Below are 7,358 nucleotides of genomic sequence, written 5' to 3' on the forward strand. Positions count from 1 at the left end.
CAAACAAACAAACAAACAAACAAACAAACCACGCTGGTCATTACCAAAAAGAGACATCTTAAGGTAAAAATAATAATAATCCCATGCTGCACAGATACTGCAGATAGTTCTAGTTATCTGGTCAAGGGGCAAAAAGCAAGCACTTAAGGTCTTCAGTTCCAATCTTTTGTTCATTTCTTATCACTGGAATTTCCTATTCATTTCTTTCTTGCTGGATGATTAAACCAGGTGATGGTAGAGATGTTAAACCAACCGGCGTTTACTCAGCCCTACCCTGCTCAGCCTCGGGAGCTGACCAGTTCTCAGCTGGTGGATCGGCTGCTTTTGTCTCTTTGCCGTCTTGTAGTTTGGGTTTTCTGGGTGTCTGTGTCGGTAATTGAAGTTGCTGCGGCACTGACGTTGAGGTGGCTGCTTATCTTGGGGCTCGTCTCATTAATTTCCTTACCTTCTTCATTGCCATCCTCTCTGGCTGTCTTTGGTGAGGAGGGCCCCTGCGGAATTGTGGTCTACAACCTCGGTACATATTCTGTCTCACTTGTCTACCTTGTTCTCATGCACCCTACTTGTCAGCACCCTCCATCACTTCTCCTTGCACAGGAGGGTTGGAATATTGTGGTTGACGCCCACAGGGTCTCCCCAGGTAGTAAGGTGGGCACCTTCACTTGCATTAGGCTGGGCCTGTTCTTTGGGAGCCCTCTCCAATCCCTCATTCTTTTCCCCACTCTCACTATTCTGGTAATTCTGCTGATAATGGCGTGGAGGACCCCTATGACAACGTGGATAGCTTCAACAATGCTTACGGTCTGCTGCGTATTTACTGCCTGGAGCTGGAGCTCCAACAGGGCCTGTAACGTTTGCTACCTCTGCAACCTTTTCTCCTTCAACGTCAAATTCCACAGTCTCTCCATCTCCTGCACTGTGAAGGTACTTCTTCCTTATGGCGTTATGCTTCTTTATGACAGTCTGGTGTACAAATATATCTTCCTTGGTGTCATTCCTGTTGATGAAGCCATGTCCCTTTCTTACTCTGAACTGTTTTAGTGTTCCCAAAACCTTCCTTGCAATGATGACCTTCTTGTCCCTGCTGGCAGGGGCAGCCCTGCCAACGTGAGGATGCCCGGTGCTCCTTGTGCTGCTGCCCACGGTGCCCGGCTTGGTGTCAGCAGCGCCGAGGGTGGGGCCGCCGGCAGTTGCTGGGTCTCAGCTTCGCTGCTCGTGCTTGCGTGATGGTGACTGGGGCCGGCTGCGGCAGCAGCAGCTCTGGGTGTGTGACGGTAACTAGGCCGGCAGCGGCGTTGGGGCTGCTCAGGGCTTTCTGGGGTGCACTCTCCGCTCCAGCTACAGATCAAACTCACATTTTTTCACATATTTATTTGCATTTTTTGTTTGTTTTGTTATTTATTTATTTATTTATTTATTTATTTATTTATTGTATTTTTAGAGAAGGGTCTACAGAGTATTCAGGATCTTACTATTAGATGGGACTCGTAGTGATCCCCCTCTTTACAGCCTCCCAAGAGCTGGGATTACAGGTGCACGACACCACGCCCAGTCTCAATTGCTGTCTCAGAGCGCCCCGTGGGCGGGGCCAGCATGCCAGGCCCAGCCATCAAAACCCTGGTCCCTGAGCCTGCTTGTAGGCACTCTAATCCACTGAGCTATTTGGCTGGTCCTTATCTGCCATTTGTAGCTCTTCATTTGTGAAGTGTGTATGTATCTCAGATGCCCATTTTTGGATTGGGTCTTTTAGTTTTGGAGGCCTGAGTTTTCAAAAATCCTTTTTAATGTTCTAGATAGGAGTCCTTTGTCTGAAAGTCAGCCTGCTATAATTGTTTCCCACTTCATGAGGTTTCTTTTTTGCTCTGTTGGGGATTTCTTTTGACATGGAGAAACTTTTCCAAAAGATGAGATTCCAATTGTTTATTCTTTGAAGTATTTCCCACGCAGTTTGATTTTTACTTATGAACTCTTTACCTACCCCTATGTCCTTAAGGTTTCTATCTACTTTCTCTTTCAGAAGATTTAGTGTTTCAGTTTTGATATTTAAATCTGTGATCCATTTTGACTGTAGCTTTGCATATGATGATAAGCATAGATCTATTTTAAACATGTGGCACATGGAAAGCCAAGATTTTCAGCACCACATTTAAAGAGGCTATCTTTCTTTCAGTGAACATGTTTGGTCCCTTTGTCAAAGATAGTGGCCAAGTGACCAGGTATGCTACTGAATTTGATTATAAAATCTACACTTCTCTTAGTAGGGTTTGCGGAGTCTTCTATGTATAACATCATGTCATCTGAAAATAATGATAATTTCACTTTTTCCTGCCCAATCATTATTCCTTTTATTTTTTTCTCTTGTTTAATTGCTCTGTCTAATGTTTCCAGAACTGTATTAAACAGGCTGAGTCACAGTGGACATCTTTGTTTTGTTCCTGATTTTAAAAGGAAGGCTTTCAATTTTTGTTCATTAAGTATTATGTTGGCTGTTGGTTTGTCATAGGTGGCTTTCATCAGGTTAAAGTAAAGACCATCTATTCTGATTTTTTGTAGTGTTTTTATCATGAATGAGTGTTGCACTCTATCAAAAGCTTTTTCTTCATTTATTGAGATGATCATGTGATTTTTCCCTTTGGCTCTTTTGATCTGGTATATTACATTTATGGTTTTGCATATATTAAACCATTCCTGCATTCCTGTGATGAAGCCCATTTGGTTGTGATGTATAATGTTATTAATGATTTGCTGCATTTTATTTGCTAGTATTTCATTGAGGATTTTCACATTTATGTTCATTAGGGAGATTGGCCTGTAATCTCTTTTATGGTTGAGTCTCTCTGCTCTTATTTTCTCTTCTTCTACATTTTAGGAAAGGGTCTAAAGGGTTTATAGGGCCTATAGAGTCTACAGGGTCTCACTACATAGATTGGACTTGTAGTGATTCTTCTGTTTTCAGCCTCCCAAGGGATGGAATTACAGGCACATGTCACCATGTCCAGTCTCAATCACTATCGAACTGCACCCCATGGGCAGGGCTGACACGGCATGCCAGGGATTGAACTCTAAGCCCCTGCACTCTGCCTAAGCAGGTGCTTTAGTCTGCTGAGCTATCATGCCAGCCTTCTCTGGTCTTGATATCAGAGTAATACTTGCCTCCATGAATGAGTTTGGGAGAATTGCTTCCTCTTCAATTTTAGTGAAGAGTTTAAGAAAAGTTGGCATCTTCTTTGAAGAGTTTAAGAAAAGTTGGCATTATGTGCTCCTGAAATTTCTTATAGAATTCAGCTGTGAATGCCTCAGGACCTGGACTTTTCTTTGTTAGCAGATTTCATAAAATTCTGTTTTTAATTTCATTCACTGATGTTGACTATTCAGAATTTTTATATCTTCTTGATTTAGCTTTCTTAGTTCACATATATCTAGTAATCTGTCCATTTTTTTCTGTATTTGCCATTCTTTGAGAGTAAAGAGTTTGGAAATAAGCATTGACAATATGCTGAATTTCTATAAGATCTGTAGCAATTTCATTCTTTTCATTCCTAGTTGCATGAATTTGAACTGTGCATTGCTTTAAAGTATGAGGTTGGCTAAGGGTTTATCAATTTTAAATATTCTTTCAAAGAACCAACTTTTTGACTCATTAATTCTTTGTGTTATTTCCTCATCTCTACTGCATTTATGTCTTCTCGGATTTTCATAATTTCCTGCTTTCTCTGGGCTTCAGACTTGACTTTCTCTTCCTTTTTCTAGGAGTTTGAAGGGCAGCATGAAAAGTAGGGATCTTACAGAAGGAAAGCAACATTACAAAGATAAGCCAATACATATCAGTTATAAATATCAATGTAAATGGCCACAATTCACCAGTCAAAAGAAGCAAGCAGACTGGCAGAGTGGATAAAGATACAAAATCCAACAATATGCTGAATAAAAGAAACACATTTAATTCAAATAGAAATTAATAGATTGAATGTGAAAGGATGGAAAACAATACTTCGTGTGACAGGAACCCAGAATAAAGCAGGGGTAGCTATTCTGGCTTCTGACAATGTCAACTTCACACTCCGTGTGATTAAAAGAGATAAAGAAGCTGGGCATGGTGGTGCAAACATGTAATCCCAGCACTTAGGAGGCCGAAGCAGGACGATCATTGCAAGTTCAAGGCCAGCCTGGGCTGTAGCGCACTTTGTAAAGTGAGATCAAGGCCAACCTGAATTGCACAGTGAGACGTTGTTAAAAAAAGACGAGAGAAAGAGAGGGAGAGGGAAAGGGAGAGGGAGAGAGAGAGAGACAGACAGAGAGAGAGAGAGACAGAGAGAGGACAGGGAGAGAGAGAGAGAGAGAGAGAGAGAGAGAGAGAGAGAGAGAGAGTTCAGTTCAGTGCATACCTGTTAGGGAAAAGTGCAAGGAGAAGAGATAACAATTATAAATATATATGCACCCAATGAGGAGCGTTCAACTATATAACAAATTTTAACAGACATGAAAAATCTAATGAGTAATAATATAATTGTATCAGGGGACTTTTAACATCTATTGACACAAAGAGATAAATCAACCATGCAAAAAATGAACAAAGAAATCACAGAACTAAACCAAACTCGTGAAGAAATGGACTTAATAGACCTGTACAGTGTGTCCAACTGAACAGTGTCAGAATACACGTTTTTCTCAGCTGCACATGAGACATTCTTCAAAACAGATCACGTGCTAGCACACAGAACATGCTTAAGTACATTCAAAGGCATCAAAATTACCCCGTGCATATTATCTGACTGCAATGCAGTGCAACTGGAAATTATTGACACATAAACAGCACAATGTCTATAGACACATGGAAACTACATAACGTCCTCCTGAACAATGAATGGGTCATGGATGAAATTAAAGAAGAAATTAAACAATATTTACAGTCTAACAAAAAAAACGAATACTACTTACTGGAACCTGTACAATATCATGAAAGCTGTCTTAAGAGGAAAATTTATAGTAATAAATTCCCACATCAGAAAAACAGAAGTAGCCCAAGCAAGCAATCTTATGAAGCAGTTCTATTAGCATTTTGAACTATTCATCTATTTGCTGAGGGTCCTGGCTCACCCTTCCCCACTCCTAGTCTATAACAAAGTCCAGGCATTTTCCATGTTCTTTCTTGATGCTCTTTCTTCCCTTCCATCCCTTAGGTTATCATTATGTCCCTGAGGACTCTTTCTGCTGCATGATTATTTTCTACAAAAAAAGGTCATCCACAGCACAAGGCGCTCCAAAGTTATATACCCTGAGTTCAGATCTGGTCTGCCACATTGATCTGATCTTGGTCCACTTATTTTACCACTGTAAGCCTCAGTTTATGAGTTTGTAAACTATGGGTACCAATATAATGACAGTTAAATGAGACAGTGCATGTAAAATTTGTATAACAGTGTGTCACATATAGTAGGGATTAGCCTAAAAGCTCCAGGATGCCAAAGACCTCGTTGTTTCATTGACAAATCTATCCTTAATGATAAGCACAGCAGAAAGTAGGGTATATAACAAGTGCTTAGTACAGTGGAATGAATAATAAAACATTTTTGTATTTAATTAATTGCTTTTTTTCCCCTTTGCAGTAGTGAGGATTGAACTTGGGACCTTGTGCTTGACAGGCAGGCTATTATATCACTGAGTTATTTACTTGGCCCTAAAACTTCATTATAATTGGGCCGCTTTTTTTTTTATTTATTCTCCACAAGTCTTCCAGAGAGGAATACATTGGATTAAATATTAAATATCTCCCTATAGCTTTTGTTCTTCCCTGATCCATGATATCAAACTTGGCTGTGTCAGTTACTTTAGTCCATGAAATGGGAGTGGGAATGTCCCGTGGCATATCCAAGCAGAAGTTATAAAGACCTGTATAAGGTTTTCTGACCTTTTTCCCTCTACCACAAGATGAAAGAACAGCAATATTTCTGGTAGAAGTTGCTCTATCAAAGGTCCTGGACTTGGAACTGGGTATGTTGGCACACTCTTATAATCTCAGCACTCAGGAGGGGAGGTTGAGACAGGAGGATGAGTTTGAGACCAGCCTGAGGGCTACAAAAGTGAGCACAAGGATAGCCTGAACTGTATAGAGATCTTGTCTCAAAAAATAAAATAAAATAAAATAAAATAAAATAAAATAAAATAAAATAAAATAAAGCCAAACAAACACAAACAAAGGTCCTGGAGTGAAGTAAATTGGAACTGAGCCCTAATGGTATCAAATACTTAGAAAAAGTAGGGAATAAGACTTCAGTGTTATAAGTCACTGAGATTATGGGATTTTCCTTGATTTTTACCTTCCCCTGGCAGGTCATTCAGAAAAACCTGAATGTGCTACTCTCCATTAGCTATAAATTAAGCGTGCCACATCCTTAGCATGACATTTAAAGTCCTTCATTATCTGTACACTAATTATCTTAATCTACTCTTGCAGTCTATTTTGAAACATTATTCTCTATACAGAGATTTCAAAATCATCTGCTAAATCTTAGTTTGAAGACCTATTTTGAAGTGACAACCCACAGTTTGAAAAAATAATAGCCAGTTTTCCCTCAAAGGATTTATATCTAGTACATATAAATAATTAAAAAAATGGTCTCCCAAAATTCAGAATCCAATCCAAAAATGGGCATCTGAGATAAATAGATACTTCTCAGATGAAGAAATACAAATGGCAGACAAATATATGAAAAATGTTCAACACCACTGCTAAATCAAGAAATGCCAATTAAGACAACACTGAGATTCGCTTCACTCCAGGAAGAATGGCTATCATCAAGGAGTCAACTAACTAGTGCTGGATGGACTTTGTGGAAAAAAAGCAACCCTTATTCACTGTTCATAGGAGTGTAGATTGGTGTAACCACTGTGGAAATCAATGTGGAGATGCCTTAAAAAGCTAAGATTAGAGGTTCTGAGCAACTCAGCTCTTTCCTTGTAGGTGTCTTCCTAGAAGAATTAAAAACATCACGCCACAGTGATATATGGGTACCCATCTTTATAGAAGCATAAGTTGTAATAGCTAAGTCTTGGAAACAGCCCAAATGCCCATCAACTGAGAAATACATTAAAAAATGATTTTTTTGTATAATGTAGTACTACTCAGCCAAAAAGAAGTATAAACTTGAGACTTTTATAGGTAAATGGGTGCAACTCAAAACCAGACTCATAAGTAAAATAAATCAGACCCACAGGTGTAAACAACATATTGTCTCATTAATAAGAGATACTGAAATAATAAATAATATTCAAAATGTACAAAAATATTGTGAATAGGGAAGAAAATGTTCAAAAGAAAAGAAAAATTGTGATGAGAGAAAGAGGAAAAGAAGGAATGG

General features: G+C 39.2%; 1 pseudogene; it reads right to left on the bottom strand.

Annotated features, from left to right (window-relative positions):
- Positions 1 to 259: 259 nt before the first annotated feature.
- LOC101571806 overlaps positions 260 to 7,358 on the bottom strand; it is a 40,115-nt pseudogene continuing 33,016 nt past the window's right edge.

Source organism: Octodon degus, unplaced genomic scaffold (assembly GCF_000260255.1).
Source record: "Octodon degus isolate 3935 unplaced genomic scaffold, OctDeg1.0 scaffold00014, whole genome shotgun sequence".
Lineage (NCBI taxonomy): Eukaryota > Metazoa > Chordata > Mammalia > Rodentia > Octodontidae > Octodon > Octodon degus.